This window comes from Myotis daubentonii, chromosome 1 (genome assembly GCF_963259705.1).
Source record: "Myotis daubentonii chromosome 1, mMyoDau2.1, whole genome shotgun sequence".
Classification (NCBI taxonomy): Eukaryota; Metazoa; Chordata; class Mammalia; order Chiroptera; family Vespertilionidae; genus Myotis; species Myotis daubentonii.
The window spans coordinates 53,313,649-53,335,019 of NC_081840.1; the positions used below are offsets into that span (position 1 = coordinate 53,313,649).

The 21,371-nt window shown below is 45.3% G+C and overlaps 1 protein-coding gene across 5 annotated transcripts in view; it reads left to right on the forward strand.

Annotated features, from left to right (window-relative positions):
- The first annotated feature begins 11,486 nt into the window (after positions 1-11,486).
- The window catches only part of ZNF280D (zinc finger protein 280D), a 136,838-nt gene continuing 126,953 nt past the window's right edge, over positions 11,487-21,371 (forward strand). For 2 of the 5 annotated variants that reach the window (XM_059700066.1, XM_059700093.1), the window contains exon 1: positions 11,511-11,624. The gene's annotated coding sequence lies outside the window, so the exon portion shown is untranslated. Of the gene's footprint in view, positions 11,625-21,371 lie in introns of all 5 variants that reach the window. The other 3 variants (XM_059700057.1, XM_059700121.1, XM_059700084.1) reach the window with 3 other exon arrangements.

Here is a 21,371-nt window from a genome sequence, read left to right on the forward strand (position 1 = left end):
TTGATATGATTTAAATATTTTTGAATTTGTTAAGACTTATTTAGTGTCTTAACATGTGGTCTTTTTAATTTTATTTTTAATATTTTAAAGAGGAAGGAGAGAGAGAGAGAGAGAGAGAGAGAGAGAGAGAGAGAGAGAGAGAGAGAGAGGGAGAGAGAGAGACGGAGAGAAAGAAACATCAATGATGAGATAGAATCATTGATCAGCTGCCTCCTGCAATCCCCTCTGGGGATCAAGCCCACAACCCAGGCATATGCCCTGACTGGGGATCAAATTGTGATCTTCTGGTTCGTAAGTCAATGCTTAACCCTGAGCTACACTGGCCGGGCATTTTCTTTTCTTGGTGCACCCCCTAGTGGTCTTTGTGCGCAGTCTTGTAGTTAAGCCTTGATTGTTGTTGGCAATACCGGGGGTGATTTGACCTCCAGGCTAACTGTCTATGAGAGTCCGCTGTGTCTGCAATGGGAGAGCTTCTGTGCTGGATCTCTAGGGCGGTGCTAATCTAGTGTTTGCCTGAGGCTATCCGGCAAATGGTTCTGTGCAGGGCTTGGGCGGGGCGGGTCCCAGGGGATCAACAGGGCGGGCAGAGCGAGCAGTTATGGCTGCTCTCAGTTCCGTCCCTAGGGGCTCTGCCTCTCAGAGTCCCAGCAACTGCTGCAAACCTCAGAAAGAAAGCTGCCTTCGAGTTCCGACCAAAGCCAGACAGTCCCGCTTCTCCCGTTTGAGTCTGGGTCCCCAGAGACTCGCCCGGATCTGGAGCTCAGAGTCTGAAACTCCCTCCCGATTGAAAACAACAACGGCGCCCTCCGCTGCCAGCCTGCTCCGCGCGCGCACTCCGCACCTGAGTATTTCACTTCAGCACTGCGCCTCCTCTGAGTCTGGGTATGATATTCTCTTTCCTCCTAGTTGTAGAATTTCCACTCAGCCAGCCTTCCTGTGGTTCTGGATGATGTCTGTTCTGTCCTTTAGTTATATCTCTGAAGTGGTTGTTCGAGGCAGCAATCTCCGGCGTTAACCTATGCCGCCATCTTGGTTTCTCCCCTGGCCGGGCATTTTCACCTTCAAATTTTTTTTCACCTTCAATTTTAAATGCAGCCTTGCTGGATACTGTAGTCTTGGATTCAGTTCCTTGCTTTCCATTATTTTGAGTAAATCCCTTTTGGCTTGAAGTATTTCTGTGGAGAAATCAGTTGACATTCTAATGGGAACTCCCTTGTCGGTAACTTTCAGTCTTTCTCTTGCTGTCTTTAAGATTCTTGCTTTATCTTTAATATTTGTTATTTTAATTATGATGTGTCTTAGTGTGGGTCTCTTAGTGTTCTTTTTTTAAAAAAAACACACACACGTTTTTATTGATTTCACAGAGAGGAAAGAGAGGGAGAGAGGGATAAAATAATCAATGATGAGAGAGAATCATTGATTGGCTGCCTCCTGCACGCCCCCTACAGGGGTTTGAGCCCACAAACCAGGCATGTGCCCTGACCAGGAATCGAACTGTGACCTCCTTCTTCATGGGTCAATGCTCAACCACTGAGCCACACCGACTGGGCTCTTTTTATTCCTCTTGATTGAGACTCTCTATGCTTCCTGAACTTCTGTGACTTTTTCCTTCACCAGGTTAGGGAAGTTTTCTGTCATTATTTCTTTAAGTAGGTTCTCTATTCCTTGCTCATATTATTCTCCTTCTGGACACCCTATGATTCAGACTTTGTTACATTTCATGTTGTCCCAAAGAGACAACAAAAATTTTAAAAATTTTTTCCTGCTCTAATTGAGTGTTTTTCCCACCTTGTTTTCCACATCACTAATCTGATCCTCTACTTCATTCATTCTAGTTTTAATTCCTTCAAGTGTATTCTTGATGTCTGATATGGTATTCTTCATTTCCAACTAGTTCTTCCTCATGGTTTCTACTTCCCATTCCATGCTGGTGTAGTTTCCACTAAGTTCCTTGAGCATGCTTATAACCTTTACATTGAATTCTATACCTGATAAATTTCTTGCCTCCATTTCATTTAGCTCTTTTTCTGGAACTTCCTCCTTTTCTTTCATTTGGGATTTGTTTCTTTGTCTCCTCATTTTTGCTGTGTCTGTGTTTGTTTCTATGTATTAGATGGAATTGCTATGCCTCTCAGTTTTCATGGGATGGCCTTATGTAGAAAGTATCCTTTGGGACCTATTGGTGAGAGTCTTTGATCTCCTGAGCTGGATGCTCTAGGAATTTCTCTTGTGTGGATTATTTCATCTTTCCTTATGTTGTTGGGTCTTGATTTTTGTTGTCCCATTCACAAGTTGGATCTCATGCCAGCTGGCTGACTGTGAGGCTCAACCCCATATAATGTGAGCTGTTCTGCAGTTGCTGACAGAAAAAAACAAGAAACAAAACAAAAACATTCAAAAGGCCCCATACAACAGCAACTATCACAAAAGTAAAGAGGATTAGGAAAAACAAAAGAGAACAAGAATATGAGAAAAGAAAAAAGATATGAGAAGAAAAAAGTGGAAGAAAAAGAATATGAAAGGAAAGAAGGGAGAGAATAAAGAATAGGAAAAGGAAAATGGTATAAAAGAGGAAAGAAAAAATTATGAAATGGAAAAAAGAGAATGACAAAAGAGAAAAATAAGAAAAGGAAAAAAAGAAAAGGAGAAAGAACAAAAAATAGAGTAAGAAAAGGAAAGATATGAAAGACCAAAGAGAAACAAAAATAAGAACAAAGCAAAGAAAATAATGCCAAAAAAAATAAATAAAAGCAAAGTGGAGTTTGCCTTAGCAAAGTTTTGTGCCACATGAGAGCTACCTTTGGATCCTGCTCTTATGTTGATTGAGGCTGTTTTGTATGCCATTCCTGGGTCTCCTGGGAGGTACTTTGGTGCTAGCCACTGTCCGAATCTGTCCAGGTTTGGCTCTGGGCAACCTGTTGGGAGCTTCAATGACCCACAGTTTATGGCTGCCTCCACAGGGCTTGGCTTGCTGAAGGGGCCAATCTGCACTCTAGGGCCAGCTTGTTAGCAGCATGGGGGTCCAGAGGCCAGTCAGAAAATTCCCCAAGGCACTTGGGCTCTGCCTCCATGCCAGCCAGCTATCAAACTTAGTCACTGGAAAGACTTCTGAAAGGGCTTCTGGTGGAATTGGGAGGCTGACACCTCTGGGGTTTCATGTGAGGGGGAGGTCCCATTCAGATTTGAGGGAAGATGGTGGGTGTGTTGCCCAACCCAGAGCCACACAATTAAGTCGGCCTCAGAATATTTCCCTGATTTCAGCAGGGCGGAGCCCCTCATATGCAATCCAATGGGAACTGCTGGAAGCCAGGAGTTTCTATCAGCTCTCTGTGAAGCAGAGGTACCAATCAGGTTCCTGGACAGTGGGTGAATGGCTCCACCCCAAAGCCAGCCACTGATACCCTGAGACTGTCCAGACCCATAGGCTTGCCTCTGTTGTTGCCTCCTCAGCAAGGATCGAGATGCAAGGTGGGGCAAGCTATATCTTCAAGGGCAGGTATTTGCCTTTCTGTAGGCTATCACTGCTTGGAGGGGCTTGAGCCTCTCAGGAAAAATGGCGGCTGCAGTATGGGGGATGACTGAGTGCAGGTCTTCCAGCTGCCGCTTTTTAACTTCTCCCCCAATGCTTCCCACCCCAGCCTCTCCTCAGATGACTCCTGTCTGCACTGCCTCCCTCCACCAAAGCCTCAGGTGAGTGGTTAGAAACAAAAATCATGTGCTTTGATTTTTAAAAGAAAATGGCTTTGTCTCCAACAGACTCCCTGTTTCCCTGGTAGTGGCTCCACCACCTTTCACCACTAGATGGTATGTGGGCCACTGTTCAAGGCTCTTGTGCTTGGGCATGGGAAGCCCAGCCTGGGGTCTGGACCTCGAACATCTCAGGGAACCCTCCCTCTTTCCTCCAGAAGCCGAGATATTCCTCCTCACCCTCAGCTTGCCACCTGTGGGAGCTGGGCCAGCTCCTCTCAAGACCCTGCCCTTCCTACCAGTCTAGAGGTGGTTTCTGCCCTTCCTTGTTAGAAGTCTCCTCTTCAGCTAATCTTCAGTTGGTGATTCAAGGTGAATGTTCCCCAATTTAGTTTTTTTCCAGTTTGTTTCTGGGTGGAGGTGCAAGAACGATCCACATACTCCACCACCATCTTGAAACCTGGCATATAACTTCTTTAGTAAAAGGTTCATCTTTGGCCTAAGCAAGCCCCATCCATTGTTTCTGGTCATCTAGGTTAACACACCTTTGAAATAACCATCCTCAAAAGAGCACATAATATTGTTAACTATCCTGTAACCCAATCCCTACCTTGCATAGGTTCCTTCCTAAATTTCAAATGCATAAACAAAGCTTCAAAACTGTTATTCTTTGGAGCCTTTGAGATCTTGCTCCCCAGCGTATGTCAGCTTGGCTCAAATAAGCACTTATAAAATTTTTCTACAGGTTCAGAGGTTTCTTTCTTTTTTTTTTTTAAATCTTTATTGTTCAGATTATTACATTTGTTCCTCTTTTTTCCCCCCATAACTCCCCTCCTCCCAGTTCCCGCCCCACCCTCCGCCCTCACTCCCCACCCACTGTCCTCTTCCATAGGTGCACGATTTTTGTCCAGTCTCTTCCCGCATCCCCCACACCCCTTTCCCCCCCAAGAATAGTCAGTCCATTCCCTTTCTATGTCCCTGATTCTATTATGATCACCAGATTATTTATTCACTTGATTCTTAGATTCACTTGTTGATAGATGCATATTTGTTGTTCATAATTTGTATCTTTACCTTTTTCTTCCTCTTCCTCTTCTTAAAGGATACCTTTCAGCATTTCATATAATACTGGTTTGGTGGTGATGAACTCCTTTAGCTTTTCCTTATCTGTGAAGCTCTTTATCTGACCTTCAATTCTGAATGATAGCTTTGCTGGATAAAGTAATCTTGGTTGTAGGTTCTTGGTATTCATCACTTTGAATATTTCTTGCCACTCCCTTCTGGCCTGCAAAGTTTCTGTTGAGAAATCAGCTGACAGTCGTATGGGTATTCCCTTGTAGGTAACTGGGTTTCTTTCTCTTGCTGCTTTTAAGATTCTCTGTCTTTTGCTCTTGGCATTTTAATTATGATGTGTCTTGGTGTGGTCCTCTTTGGATTCCTTTTGTTTGGGGTTCTCTGCACTTCCTGGACCTGTACGTCTATTTCTTTCACCAGGTGGGGGAAGTTTTCTGTCATTATTCTTCAAATAGGTTTTCAATATCTTGCTCTCTCTCATCTTCTGGCACCCCTATAATTCTGATGTTGGTACGCTTGAAGCTGTCCCAGAGGCTCCTTACACTATCTTCGTATTTTCGGATTCTTTTTTCATTTTGCTTTTCCAGTTGGGTGTTTTTTGCTTCTTCGCGTTTTGAATCTTTGACTTGATTCTTGCGCTCCTCTGGTCTGCTGTTGGGTGTCTGTATAATATTCTTTATTTCAGTCAGTGTATGCTTAATTTCTAGTTGGTTCTTTATCACACCGAGGGTCTCATTAGATTTCTTGAGGATCTCACTACATTTATCGGCGGTCTCACCAGTCTTTTCGAGGGCCTTACTAAGTTTATCGGCAGCTTCTAGACAGTTCTTGAGAGACCTTAAAAGTGTGGTTTTGAGCTCTATATCTTCCATTTCTGACATTTGCGTCCTGTTTCTTTGTCTCCGCATTTTTTTTATCTTTTCTTGGTGCACCCCCTTGTGGTCTTTGTGCTCAGTCTTGTAGTTAAAGCCTTGATTGTTGTCAGTAATACCAGGGGTGATTTGACCTCCAGGCTAACTGGCTATGAGAGTCAGCCCAGAGGTTTCTTATGTTGACATAAATCTCAAATCTCAGTGTCATAACCCAACAAAGGTTTATGTTTTGCTCTAATCGTCCCAATGAGTATGGTGGATATGCTCATGCAATTTTATCTATAACAATGAAAGCATAATATGCTAATTCGACCGGACAGCCAAACAACCTTCCGGATGAAACCATGGTGGCAGGGGCTGAGGCAGAGGTGGTTAAGAGCAGTCAGGCAGGCAAGTGGTTAGGGGTGATCAGGAAGGCAGGTGAATGGTTAGGGTTGATCAGGCAGGCAGGTAGAGTGGTTAGGGGCGATCAGGCAGGCAGGCAACGTGGTTAGGGTTGATCAGGCAGGCAAGTGGTTAGGGGTGATCAGGCAGGCAGGCGAACAGATAGGGGCAATCAGGCAGGCAGGCAAGCGGTTAGGAGCAATCAGGCAGGCAGGCAAGTGGTTAGGAGCAATCAGGCAGGCAGGCAGGCAGAGGTGGTTAGGGGCAATCAGGCAGGCAGGCAGAGGTGGTTAGGGGCGATTAGGCAGGCAGGCAGAGGCGGTTAGAGTTGATCAGACAGGCAGGCAGAGTGGTTAGGGTTGATCAGGCAGGCAGGCAAGTGGTTAGGGGAGATCAGGCAGGCAGGCAAGCGGTTAGGAGCAATCAGGCAGGCAGGCAAGCAGTTAGGAGCAATCAGGCAGGCAAGCGGTTAGGAGCAATCAGGCAGGCAGGCAGGCAGAGGTGGTTAGGGGCAATCAGGCAGGCAGGCAGAGGCAGTTAGGGGCGATCGGGCAGGCAGGCAGAGGCAGTTAGAGGTGATCAGACAGGCAGGCGGAGTGGTTAGGGTTGATCAGGCAGGCAGGCGAGTGGTTAGGGGTGATCAAGCAGGCAGGCGAGTGGTTAGGGGTGATGAGACAGGAAGGAGAGTGGTTAGGGGCAATCAGGGAGGCAGGCAGAATGGTTAGGGTGATGGGGCAGTCAGGCAGAGTGGTTAGGGGCAATCAGACAGGCAGACAGGTGAGCGGTTAAGAGCCAGTGGTCCTGGATTGCAAGAGGGATGTCTGACTGCCAGTTTTGGCCTGATCCCTCAGGGATCCTTGTGGGATTGGACCTAAACCAGCAGTTGGACATCCTCTGAGGGGTCCCGCATTGCGAGATGGTGCAGGCTGGGCTGAGGGATCTCCGCCCCCCGCCCCGCCCCTGCACGATTTTCATGCACCGGGCCTCTAGTTAAGAATAACAGTGTTGTCCTGGCTGGGTGGCTCAGTGGTTGGAGTATCATTCCATACACTAAAATGTAGCAGGTTCAATTCCAAGAAAGGGCACATAGCTAGGTTGCCAGTTTAATCCCTGGTTGGGATGTGTGTAGGAGGCAAGCCCTCAATGTTTCTTTCTCACATTGCTAGTTTCCTCTTTCTTCTCCTCTCTCTCTCTCTCTCTCTCTCTCTCTCTCTCTCTCTCTCTCTCCCTCTCTCTCATTAATGAAAGCATATCATCCTCAGGTGAGGATAAAAAGAAAAAGAATCCCAGTGTCCTTCCATCTCTTCTTGCTGTCATCCCTTAGTTCCTCAGCCTTAGTTTTCTGTATGTGGCAGACTGATGTATAAACAACAGAAATGAACTATAAATCACTGAAGTTTTAAGGGTCAGGCTTAGATTGGGCAACCATTGCTTCTGTCTACACTCCACTGGCCAGAATGTAGAAGGGTGCTAGGAACTGTGGGTTTCCTGGGTATACAAGTAAAAATAGAATGGTAAATATTTATCACTGTTTATACCATAGTTCCTTTCAGTTACAGGAACAGAAAACCCAACTCAAATAGGCTTTGCCAATGAGGAGGAAACTGGTCTTGCAAGGGGTGTCAGGCCATAAAAACTGTGAACAATGCACTGCGGGGGGGGGGGGGGGGGGAGGGTGTTATCGCTTGCCCCAGGACAGGTCATCGGATGTGGCCTCGGGACCCCCAACACCTGGGGGCCTTCCTGTAAGCCCAGGAAAGGGGGTGGAACCATATCTGCAAGACAAAGACCCCAGAAGGTTATAAAAAGTGAAGCCCTCTACGTGTTTCTTCACTCTGATTTGGAAATAATTCCCGGAGTCCACTAGTGTTAATAAACAGGGTCCCTCCCTTTCTCTAGGAAGCATGCTTGGTATTTCTTTGGTTTTCTGCAACACCAGAAAGGAAAATCTTTTCCTCTACCTTCTTAGATTTAGTTTGGGGAGGCTTGTGAATTAAACTGACAAAAGACAGGCTAGCAAGAGAAAAAAATATTTTAATCACATACTATGTAGGGGAGTTCACAAAGAAATGTGATTCACAGGGGTGATTAGAATTGGGGGTTTATATATCCTTTCAATAGGTGAAGGGGGAGGGATAAAAGGACACGTGAAAACAAAACACTTTTTAGAACAGCGGTTCTCAGCCTGTGGGTTGCAACCCCTTTGGGGGTCAAATGGCCCTTTCACAGGGGTCGCTTAAGACCATCGGAAAACACATATATAATTACACATTGTTTTTGTGATTAATCACTATGCTTTAATTATGTTCAATTTGTAACAATGAAATTGGGGGTCACCACAACATGAGGAACTGTATTAAAGGGTCACAGCATTAGGAAGGTTGAGAACCACTGTTTTAGAAGGTGGAAGAGGGAAAACAAGAAACTTTTAGGAAAGATAAATGGGCCCTTAGGGGAATAGATTATAGACATGTTGTTTTGTGACAATGTTGTGGTTTAGGTGTGCTGACAATTCTCATGGTTTCTAAAGATATGAATCAACCTTTCCTAGTTGCTCCCTGGGAGGAGATTAAAGATAATTGAGTTTGTTTGTTTTTTTGTGGGAAGGCTCTGCCTTTAAGGCAGATAAGGGATTTCAGGAATTCAAATGCCTTTAGCTAAAAATAATTTTTATGCTACAGTGTCTTATTCTGGACTCCTTCAGCTTAAACAGAAAGGGAATTTATTGGCTCATATAACAGAGAAGTCTAGAGGTAGGATGGGTTCATGTTGGGTTTGATTTGAGTTTATGATGATCTCAGGGATTGACTTCCGTTCCCAATGATTGATTTGCCCAGCTCTCCCTCCCTCACATGTTAGTCTTATTCTCAGTTGGTTCTCCCAAGTAGCAAAAAAAAAAAAAGAAAAAAGTTTGTAACTCTTTCAATATTCACATTTGAACAGCTTATCATCCAGAGAAAGAAAAAAAACTCTTTTGTTGACACAGAAGTCCTGTGCTTCACTCTGATTGGCTTTTGAAAGAAAAACTGGTTTAAAGGGAGGTATGGGTGATTCTGATAGTTTTAGGCTGCTGGGATCATTTTTGGAGTTGGGGGTGGGGGTGTAATGCCACCCAAATTGCATGAGTGAGTTGTGGAATGGAAGCTGGGAAATCACCTATATCCATTACACTCAGAGAACAGTGTGGAGCATGATCTCACTTGAGGAGAATGAGCACTATGAGGAGACTTAGACAGTGTGTACAGAATGGGAGGGGCACAACATACAAATCAGTGGAAGAGAAACTCTTAAAAAAATGATGGGAAGGTTGTAGACAGTAAGTCAAGAGAACCAAGAGACGAATGTTCTGGAAGCCAAGGGAGGAACTTTAAGGATAGAGAAGTCAAATCATCCAAATTACTTCCTGTGTGTTGATTTCATAGTCATCAGACATCCTTTGTATTTTGGATTCTCATGTAAATGTTCCTTTTGAGTGTCAATGTGTTGATCAGAGTTTTCTGGTCTTCATGGCAGTTATGTTTTTCATGAAAGAAAAAGGAATAAATTGGGGTTTTGTTTTATTTATCAGTCTCTAGTAAGTTTGGTTGGCATGAATCATCCTTCTGGATTTAAATTAGCTCTGAGGGGCCACATGCTAACCTGACAAGTGCACTGAAGGCCTGCATGGCAGCCTTGCAAACTCAGACCTAAAGTAACCACAAAGATGGTCGGAAATTAAACTTTAACTAAAAGCAGTTATGGTGGGTAGTTACTTCCTAGGCTGCTATCTTCCCTGACAAGGTCAATCTTTACTTTAACGGAGTCTGTCTTTTTGCATCTACAGTAACATATCCTTGAAATGTCAGGGTAACTTGTAACTTCCCTTTCTCCGGATCCCTCAGGCCATAACCAAATGCCTTGGGTGTCATGACAGACCATAAATTCCTTGTTATTGCTATCATGTTAATTATTGCCTGTTAACTATCCTGTACCCACCTAAGTAAAAGAAGTATGTGTCTATCATTTTACTCGTTATCCAATCCCAGAGGGTTCCCCACTTTGCTTTCTCCCGCCTCTCTAATCTATCACCAATGGATTTCATGTAACCCACCTACATCTCCTCCTTTGATTGCAATGTATAAAAATAGAAGATAAACCACCATTCTCTGGAGCACAATCCCAATCCGTTGAGATTCTGCTTCCCGGCAATTGTTGACAGTTGGCTCAAATATACTCACAAAAATTCTGTACAGGTTTGTATATTTTTACGTTAACAGGGCTAACAACCTGAAGTTTCTGTCTCTTCAAATTGAGGACCAGGCTCTAGAATACAGAGTGAAATCTTAAGTTCACTTCCATACTTTAACATGCTTTGCTAAGTCACTATATTTCAAATACTAGGGATATTTGAAATATAATGACTTAAAATTGTGCCAAGGTTTTGGACCGTTTAGCTTTCCATGTTTGTTATTTTTCATTATTTTGTGTCTTTTCCTATAAAGCTTATTTTCAAGGTGAGCCAGAAGGGGCAGCTGGGTAGAATATCCTTGGCCCAGTTGGGAAAAGAGGCCCTGGTTATTTGTGGCCATACCAGGCCTCCAGCGGTGATGCGAGTCACCTTTTGGGAAGAAGGATCTGGGAATGGTAATCAGTAAGGAAGCAACTATCACCATAAACAGCAGAGAAGAGCCTGGAGCAGCCATAATGAGGAAGAAGAAACTAATTCAAATAGGGAGCAAGAATAGTAGTATTCAGTTGATGGAATATTATTGTGTGCAGCGATCGTGTGTATGTGTTCGGGATCTAACAAGAGGCCAGATTTCAAATCCAGGTCACTCCCGAGAGCTGGACCATTGATACTGTGAAGACAACCGGGAGAGGAAACGTTCCTTACAGGTCAGCCTGCAACGTCTACCAAGTATGTGTGCGAGCCGTTTCTTGGCAAGTGTTCTTGCAAAAATGCACGTATCTTAACTTTTTTTCCTCTCGTTATGACGGGCATCCATTCGGCAGAGTTAGCAATTTAAAGGAGACACCAGCAAAACTGCGTGTCTGAAACAAATTTAGTAACACTGGCCAGTTAGGAAACGAACCTGACTTCACTTCTTTTTCTCCTCTGGTGCTGTCTTCGCGCCTTAGCTCGGTGCTGCTCTGCAGCGGTGCCCCTCTCCCTCGACCTCCTTCCAAGCCTGCGGGGAACCAGCTGGGCCACGGAGGAGGCCCCGCCACGCTCGTCTCCACGCCTTCGGATTCCTCGCAGTCCCGACCGCGGGATGGCTGCCCCGGCGGGTGGGGGAGCAGACCGGCGGGCAGGGCCTCGCCCCCCGCGGGCGCGTGGCTGGGCGGCCGGCCTTCGAGGGCCTGCGAGGCGGCGCACATGCCAGCCCGCCTCCCGGTCGCGGGGAAGACCAGGAGCCCGGACTCGCCCAGGGCCGACCCGGAGCCTACCCATGAGGCAGCGCGCGGGCTCCTCGCGAACCCCTCGGCCCCCTCCCCGCGGCTCGGCTGCCTGCTCCGCAATGGGCGCCGCCGCGGTCGCGGCCGGGTAGTTGTTCGAGCTCCTCCTTTTCCTCCTCCTCTTTCTCCTCCTCCTCAGGGCCCCAGTCAGGCCGATCCGCTCCGCTCACGGTAAGCGCCCCCCGCCCCCGCCCGCCCCGCGCTGCGGCAGGCAGAGGCCCTCCCGCGCGGCCGGCGCCGCCTCATTCCGGGGGCGCCGGGCTGGGGGTGTCGAGGCCGGCGCGGGTCGCCCAGAGCACCCAGGGAGCGGGGACGGGGACTGGCTGCGCGGCGGCCGGCGGCCCGCCATCTTGCGCCGGCCCTGGCGTGGGAGGCATCCCGGCGCGGCGCGGCGGCCGCTCGGGGCGCAGGCCGGGGCCGCGTAGGCCGCCGCCGCCGCCTCCCTTCCTCCCTTCCCGAGGCCGTGCGCCCGGGCGCCCCCAGCCTGGTGGTGGCTTTTCTCTCTCGAGCCAACTCCCATCGTCTCCGCGCACTTTGTGCCGATGTGTGGCGGAGACCCCGCTCCTCTCACAGCAGCCTTCCCCCGAGTCTCCCCGGAGCCTCCCCGTCGTCGGCAGGGACCACGGGCGGTTTCGAACTCGCGGGCGTCGGAGAGCCGGGCCCAGGGTCCCGCCCAGGTGGCCGGCTCGGGCCGCGCACGCCCTGCCCTGGCCCCGGGGACTTCCCTGCCCCGCCGCGGCCGCCCCGTCTCATTGTCTCCAGGAAAGGCCCAGAGGGACAGCGCGGACTTGGAGACACAATTTCCGACATAGCTTCAGGCTTCACCTCGTGAGGCGGAACGGAGGATCCCACTCTGAGGGTTCCTCCGGCTCTGGCGACGCGAGGGGCGCCTCCCCCGTGGTCCCGAGTTCAAACGCGTTTAAGCGGAATCTGCTAGAGAGGAGGCGCGTCCGAGGGAACCCGCGTCTGCAGGCACCTTCCTTCGCGGGTTCTCATTGTGTTGCGAAGATTTAGGTGTTGTTTTTTTTTTTTTAAATTCTAATTTGTTTTTAGTTTATTTATGGCTTTCAGGTTTGGTTTGTGTCTTAAGAATTTGACGTCTTTTAGTGCCACGACACAGAAAACTGAAAGGAGAGTTTTAAAGTACAAAAGCCGCCCCTGGGCAGTGGTCAGGCGTCCTGCATCTGGGGGTTCCGGTGCCAACTCGGGCCGTCTTTCAGCAGACACTTGCCGCGCCTGCGAAGGCCCAGGTTCGCTTAGGAAATTAAGTGCTTTGGATGTTTTAAAACATCGGTGCAAATACCCATACAAAGTATCTATCATTTGTATCTGTCATTGAGACCTACCCCGAAACCATGGTGAGGAAAGAGCCTCCGGGAGAGGTTTTTGTTTTTTGTTTTAAATTTAATATATTTTTATTGATTTCAGAGAGGAAGGAAGAGGTAGAGAGAGAGAGACAGAAACATCAATGATGAGAGAGAATCATTGTTTGGCTGTCTCCTGCATGTGCCCTTGACGGGAATCAAACCCCGGTTCAGTCCGCAGGCGGGTGCTCTATGCACTGAGCCACACCGGCCAGGGGAAGAGTTCTTTAATGAGCTCATGGCTGGGAAGTGTAGAGCCAATTCCAGAACCTCTGATTCCAGTGTTCAATTCAGTATATTATGTTTCATTTTTTAAGAGAGTGTGAGTAGTGAGGAGAAGAGGCAAGGAGGCTCACCTAAAAATTTAGATAGTACTCACTTGCCTCTTGTTTTACAGTTTAAGAATTCATTTCTGAACCTTGCAACTATTTTTTTTTTATTTTTTGTGTTACCGTATTTTTCCCCAAACTTTGAAAAGTTGAAGATAGCACATTTGAACACATACCTACCCCAAAGTTTTAATAGTTATTACCATGTTGCCACATTTGCTTTATCTACCCATTTCAGTCTTTTTAAAAAATGAACATATATTTAGAGATTCTTAGAGAGAGAGAGAGAGAGAGAGAGGAAGGGAGAGGGATAGATAGAAACATGGATGAGAGAGGAACATCACTGATCAGCTGTCTCCTGCACGCCCCCTACTGGGGATCGAGCCCACAACCTGGGCATGTGCCCTGACCAGGAATCTAATGGGCTCCTTGGTGGAAGCTCAACCACCACTGCGCCCACTGGGCCCATTTCACATTCTCTTTGGTGAACATTCTCAAGTCCATTGCAGATATGACAATTCACACTGAAGTGGATGGTATGTGTGTCAGTATGTATATCATAAGGTTAGGACAATTTTCTATATAACCACAATACCACAATCACTTAAAGTTAATTCCTACAATCTACAATATGTTTGTAGTATTCACATCTTCCCTGTTGTTCCCCAAATAGCCTTTTTAGTCGTTTATCAATATCCAATCATGCATTACATTTATTTGTTAATTTCATTTAATTTAGCGTTGTTCCGTCTTTGTGTATGTGTGTTTGTGTGTATGATGGCATCGACCTTTTGAAGAGACTAGGCCAGTGATCTAGTCACATAACCCACATTCTGTATTTTATTGACAGTTTCCTTCTCTTTGGGTTTACATTGTACCCTCAATTGCCTGTATTTTTTGAATAGATCAGGCTTAATATTTTGGCGGGATTACTTAAGTCATCCAGTGTATTTCACATTATACATTATGCAATATTTTTATAAGAATGCAGACCGTGCCCTGACCAGTTTGGCTCAGTGGATAGAGCATCAGCCTGTGGACTCAAGGGTCCCAGGTTTGATTCCGGTCAAGGGCATGTACCTTGGTTGCGGGCACATCCGCAGTGGGGAGTGTGCAGGAGGCAGCTGATCGATGTTTCTCTCTCATTGATGTTTCTAACTCTCTATCCTTCTCCTTTCCTCGCTGTAAAAAATCAATAAAATATATTAAAAAAAGAAATAGAATGCAAACCGTGCTCTTTTGCTAAAAGGGCATATGACTATTCATCCTTTGTGTGTGTTCTAAAATTCAACTTGATATAGTTCAGAAGTGAACAAGTGTTGAACACAGATGTATACAATGGTGACTAGAAGGAAACATGACACAAATTTTTTTTTTTAAATATATTTTATTGTTTTTTTACAGAGAGGAAGGGAGAGGGATAGAGAGTTAGAAACATCGATGAGAGAGAAACACCGATCAGCTGCCTCCTGCACACTCCCCGCTGGGGATGTGCCCACAACCAAGGTACATGCCCTTGACCGGAATCGAACCTGGGACCCTTGAGTCCACAGGCCGACGCTCTATCCACTGAGCCAAACAGGTTAGGGCGACACAAATTTTTTTATTCATTGGATTGATTATTCTAATTGGTGTCTACAAATCTAAAACTGAAAATATCTTGCAGTTATGAATCTAAGAAGATGCCTACCCCCTCTTCAATAAAATTATGAATCATCAAAGGTTTCAAAACATTCAAATATTGCATTGATGATGTACATGCAAAATGAAGACCCAAAAGAAATGATAAGCTAGAACTTATTAGGGAAGTATTTGATATCTCAAATCAGTATTTACAAGATAAATATGTTCCAGGTTCACATGTGACAGTTGATGAGAAGTTACTTTTAGTTTTTAGAAGCATATTGTTCACTCATTGATTGTTGAGTTGGAGAAAATTTGTTTTGGATATCTTATCTGAAGACTGTGACATTTCCCAAATTTCTCTTGTCATTAGAGTCTGAAGTGCTTGCTATCCATCTTTTCCTTGGTCTTCAGGTTCATCTGATAATTGTGAAATGTCTCCTTTGTCAATTTTCTTTTGTCCTATTATGGGTAGGAAATGAAAAGTTCTGAGTTTATAACTGTATTCATTGAAAACTAAAAGCATATGAAGAGGATCAGGATATGCCATCCAGTTATGTGCCACTTTGACATAAAGATTAGTTTGAACAGAAGGCAGTTGAGAATCAACAGATAAAGAGTTTTTTGCCCTCCCATTGTCTGCCTAAAGTAGAGCATAAATTTCCTTTTGTGTCATACCCTTTTCCCCATACCAGGAAGGAAAGAGAAACTCATACCATCTGAGATGCAGAGTTGATACTGAGATGAGTTTGCATAAACAGACCTAAAATAACCCTTATCTTTCATTATAGTTCATTATTTTTTATATATTTCCTAGTTAGAACTTCCCTGTGATTTGTCTCTCAAAGCTCAAATCCTCTTTCCTTTAAAATGGTATATAAGCCCCTGAGCCTAACTCAGGAGTGGGCAAACTTTTTGACTCGAGGGCCACAATGGGTTCTTTTTTTTTTTTTTTTTTTTTTAAATTAAATCTTTATTGTTCAGATTATTACATTTGTTCCTTTTTTTTTCCCCCCATAACTCCCCTCCTCCCAGTTCCCGCCCCACCCTCCGCCCTCACTCCCCACCCACTGTCCTCATCCATAGGTGCACGATTTTTGTCCAGTCTCTTCCCACATCTCCCACACCCCTTTCCCCCCCAAGAATAGTCAGTCCATTCCCTTTCTATGTCCCTGATTCTATTATAATCAACAGTTCATTCTGTTCATCAGATTATTTATTCACTTGATTCTTAGATTCACTTGTTGATAGATGCATATTTGTTGTTCATAATTTGTATCTTTACCTTTTTCTTCCTCTTCCTCTTCTTAAAGGATACCTTTCAGCATTTCATATAATCCTGGTTTGGTGGTGATGAACTCCTTTAGCTTTTCCTTATCTGTGAAGCTCTTTATCTGACCTTCAATTCTGAATGATAGCTTTGCTGGATAAAGTAATCTTGGTTGTAGGTTCTTGGTATTCATCACTTTGAATATTTCTTGCCACTCCCTTCTGGCCTGCAAAGTTTCTGTTGAGAAATCAGCTGACAGTCGTATGGGTATTCCCTTGTAGGTAACTGACTTTCTTTCTCTTGCTGTTTTTAAGATTCTCTCTTTATCTTTTGCTCTTGGCATTTTAATTATGATGTGTCTTGGTGTGGTCCTCTTTGGATTCCTTTTGTTTGGGGTTCTCCGCGCTTCTTGGACCTGTAAGTCCATTTCTTTCACCAGGTGGGGGAAGTTTTCTGTCATTATTTCTTCAAATAGGTTTTCAATATCTTGCTCTCTCTCATCTTCTGGCACCCCTATAATTCTGATGTTGGTACGCTTGAAGCTGTCCCAGAGGCTCCTTACACTATCCTCGCATTTTTGGATTCTTTTTTCAATTTGCTTTTCCCGTTGGATGTTTTTTGCTTCCTCGCAATTCAAATCATTGACTTGATTCTTGCGCTCCTCTGGTCTGCTGTCGGGCGTCTGTATAATATTCGTTATTTCAGTCCGTGTGTGCTTAATTTCTAGTTGGTTCCCCAATATAAGATCGAGGGTCTTATTAGTTTTCGTGTAGATCTCATTAAGTTTATCGGCAGCTTCTAAACAGTTCTTGAGAGACCTTAAAAGTGTGGTTCTGAACTCTATTTCTTCCATTGACAATTTTGTCCTGTTTCTTTGTCTCCGCATTTTGTTATGCTTCTTTGGTGCACCCCCTAGTGGTCTTTGTTCGCAGTCTTATAGATAAATCTTGATTGTTGTAGCTAATTCCAGGGAGGGTTTGACCTCCAGGCCAAGTGGCTATGAGAATCAGCTGTGTCAGCAGTGAGAGAACTTCTGTCCTCTAGGGAGGTGCTAATCTAGCCTTTGCCTGAGGCTATCCGGCAAATGCCTCTGTGCAGGGCTTGGGCGGGGCAGGTCGCACAGGATCAACAGGGTGGGCCGGAGAGAGCAGTTATGGCGGCTCTCAGTCCTGTCCCCAGGGGCTCTGCCTCTCTGAGTCCCAGCACCAGCTGCAAAGCTCGGAGAGAAAGCTGCACTCGCTCTGACCGAAGCCAGACAGTCCCGCTTCTCCCGTTTGAGCCTGGGTCCCTAAAGACTCGCCTGTATCTGGAGCTCAGTGTCTGCGACTCCCTCCCGATTGAAAACAACAACCGCGCCCTCCGCCGCCAGCCCGCTCCGCGCACTCCGCACCTCAGAATTTGACTTCAGCACTGCGCCTCCTCTGAGTGTCCGTATGCGTTTCTCTTTCCTCCTAGTTGTAGGACTTCCACTCAGCCAGCGTTCCTGTGGTTCTGGGTGATGTCCGTTCCGTGTTTTAGTTTCACTTTTGAAGTAGTTGTTCAAAGCAGCAAACTCCGGCGTTAACCTATGCCGCCATCTTGGTTCTCTCCACAATGGGTTCTTAAACTGGACTGGAGTGCCGGAACAAAAGCATGGATGGAGTGAACTAATATAAATTCAAAGTAAACATCATTACATAAAAGGGTACGGTCTTTTTTTTTTTTTTTTTTTTTTTTTTTTTTTTTTTAGTTTTATTCATTTCAAATGGGCCGGATCCGGCCCGCGGGCAGTAGTTTGCCCACGGCTGAACTGCTTCTTTGAGTTTTACCCCACTTGAGTGAACTCTGAGGTATGTAAACATTAATAAAAATTGTGTGCTTTTTCTGTCCTTTGTTCGTTCAAGTTGAAGATCCCCAGCTACTGCAATCTAAAAGGGTAGAAGTAAAGTTTTTCCTCCCAACACAGACCACACAGATGATGTCTTCAGTCTTCTATGCCTTTCATATTTTTGAAAGGTGATACAATAAGCAAAACAATAAGCTGACAAAAAAGAAAATAAAATGAAGTATAATGTATTAATGATGATTTATTTCATCCTTGGATTATCCTATTATTACTTTAGTTTTATTTTTTAAAAGCATCTACACTAATAAAAGAGAAAAATGGTAATTGGCGTACGGCGCTACCCTTTTCATTGGCTAATCAGGGCTATATGCAAATTAACTGCCAACTAAGATTGGCAGTTAACTGCCAACAAGATGGCGGTTAATTTGCATATGTAGGCACAATGCAGGGAGGCGAAAGGGAAAGCAGGAAGAAGCCCCCTGACACTGACAGTGATCGGAAACCCAGGGGGGAGCTAAGAGCTGGGGGGCAGGGCAAAGGCGGCCCTGGGGCCGCCTTTGCCCTGCCCCCCAGCCATGATCGGAGAATCAGGCGCCTTTGCCGCCCTGGCCAGTGATAGCAGGAAGTAGGGGTGGAGCCAGCGATGGGAGCTGGGCACGGTCGAAGCTGGCAGTCCCAGGAGCTAGGGGTCCCTTGCCTGGGCCTAAAGCGGAGCCCACGATCGCGGGGCCGCTGCAGCTGCGGGTCCCCGCTGCCCAGGCCGATACCTCAGCCAGAGGCGTCCTGCAGGGGCAGGGGCGGAGCCCGTGCGATCGCGGCGCCCCCCGCTGCCCGGGCAGGACGCCTAGGCCAGAGGCATCAGGCCTGGGCAGGGGCGGAGCCTGCAACCGCGGGGAGCTGGGGGTCCCCTGCCCAGGCTTGACACCTCTGCCGGAGGCCTCAGGCCTGGTCAAGGGGCCGATCCGGTGATTGGTGATCGGAGGGTGATGAGGGTCAACTCCTCTGGCCGAGGCATCAGGCCTGGGCGAGGGGCTGGGGATCCCCTGCCCAGGCCTGATGCCTGGGTCAGAGGCGTCAGGCCTGGGCAAGGAGCCGATCCTGCGATTGGAGGGTGATGGGGGTCAACGCCTGAGGGCTACCAGTATGTGAGAGGGGGCAGGCTGGGCTGAGGGACACCCCCCCCCCCACACACACACCCGGTGCACGAATTTCGTGCACCGGGCCCCTAGTACTTGTTAATAATTGATGTGCAATGGTGAAATCTAAGATGATAGAATTAACGAAATATTTCAAGGTGTAGGAAAACTGAAATCACTAAGATCCCATAATATATCTTAGATTTATAAAAGGATTCTGTAGACTCATAGTAATCATGAGATAAAATGAGTTTTATTTTATTTAAAAGTAATAAATTTCCCTTTGCTCTTTGAAGATCTCAGGGTAACATTAAAGGTAAAAAAATGTCAATTTTTACAACTATAACTGCTCTAGAAAGAAAATGAAAAACTAAAAGAAAAGAGAAAAATACCCTAAACTTGTTCCTATGGACTCTGATAGTATACTGAAGGTGAATGATTAATTTGGACAATGAGATCTAGAGGTCCACCCTTTCCAACACACACATTAAACCTGTCTGCCTCTCCTCCTATTATCACGATAGGTTTGTCAGCCTTTTGTACTACATCTTGAATGAATGCCGGTAGTACTTAGAAAATTATTTTTTGAAGTTCCAAATTTTTTTTAAAATATTTTTCTTCCCTTCTTTCCAAACTTTACCTTTAGAGATTTTCCATAGTAAAGAATGAATGGAACACTGTAGGATCAGGATATAATATTTAGGCCTTTTGGTGAACTGGATTAAACTGAAAATATTTTTTATTTCAATTGTTTTCATTGTGAACATTCTGTTTTTCTGGTTTAGTACACCATGATAAACAATATGTGATTTTTGGAATGATGTTGATTTTGCTTCTTTGTGTTTTTATTTATTTATTTTTTCCTTTCTCTGATACTTGGAGGTAAAGTCTTTTTTTTTTCCTTTTTTTTTAAATTAAATCTTTATTGTTCAGGTTATTACATTTGTTCCTCTTTCCCCCCCCCCATAACTCCCCTCCTCCCAGTTCCCACCCCACCCTCCTCCCTCACTCCCTACCCACTGTCCTTATCCATAGGTGCACGATTTTTATCCATTCTCTCCTTGCATCCGCCACACCCCTTCCTCCCCTCCCCCCCGAAGAATAGTCCATTCCCTTTCTATGTCCCTGATTCTATTATAATCACCAGTTCATTCTGTTCATCAGATTATTTATTCACTTAATTCTTAGATTCACTTGCTGATAGATGCGTATTTGTTGTTCATAATGTGTATCTTTACCTTTTTCTTCTTCTTCCTCTTCTTAAAGGATACCTTTCAGCATTTCATATAATACTGGAACTTGTGACTCCCTCCTGATTGAAAAAGACTCCGGCGTCCTCTGTTGCCAGCCCTTTCTGAGCACGCGCCTCTGTACCTCTGCACTTTACTTCCGCACCTCCTGAGTCTCAGTGTGCTTTTCTCTTTCCTTCTAGTTGTAGAATTTCCATGCAGCCAGCCTTCCTGTGGTTCTGGATGATGTCCGTTTTGTCTTTCAGTTGTAGTTTTGAAGTGGTTTTTTTGAAATTGCGAGGCAGCAATTTCTGGTGTTTAACTATGCCGCCATCTTGGTTTCTCCTGTAAATTTTGTTTTTTGAGCAAATATAAAATTTTAGGTTTTACCATTCTAGCTCGTTGACATTTTTTGAAAGCCTTGTTATCTACCATGCACTATACTATTTACTCATCTGTAAATTTAATGTGCACACAGTTTGGTCTTTGTCTAAATCATTGCTGTGAATATTGCTCTTTGTTAAGGCATATAATGTATTGGAATGCCCTTTTTATCCCTAAACTATAATTCAAACTGTATCTTCAATTACTTATCCATTGCATCACACACCAAAACTCTGATGAGCAGGATTAGGACTAGGGCAGGGGAAGAAATAAGGATTTATACTTTTAAATGTTTATTGAGAGAATATAACCAAATTTTATACATACATATGTATGGGAACCCCACATACATGAGAGAGTCAGAGACCCACATGCAGGAGAGGTTGAAAATGCATAGAAAGGGGAATTGAAGTACCTAAGACTTCCTGAGTTAGAGATGAGGTAATAATGCATCTTGGGGGCTTCAACGGGTTGGGTCATTGCATGATGATAAGAAGAAAAGACATTTAGTAAATGGAAGTTTGCCCTGCAAAAGAAGTTATCTCCGATAATCTCTTATGGGCAAGGCCCTTAATTCAAGTTCTTCTAGGTCAGCAGTTCTCAACCTTCCTAATGCTGCGACCCTTTAACCCTTTGCAGTCGCTTGTCTACTCTCAGCCACCAAAGCTTTTTTACCGTTCTGGTCGTATGTCTGCTCTCAGCCACCACAGCAAGGAACCGTACGAATCTTAACTCTATTCATTCATGTATCAGTTCAT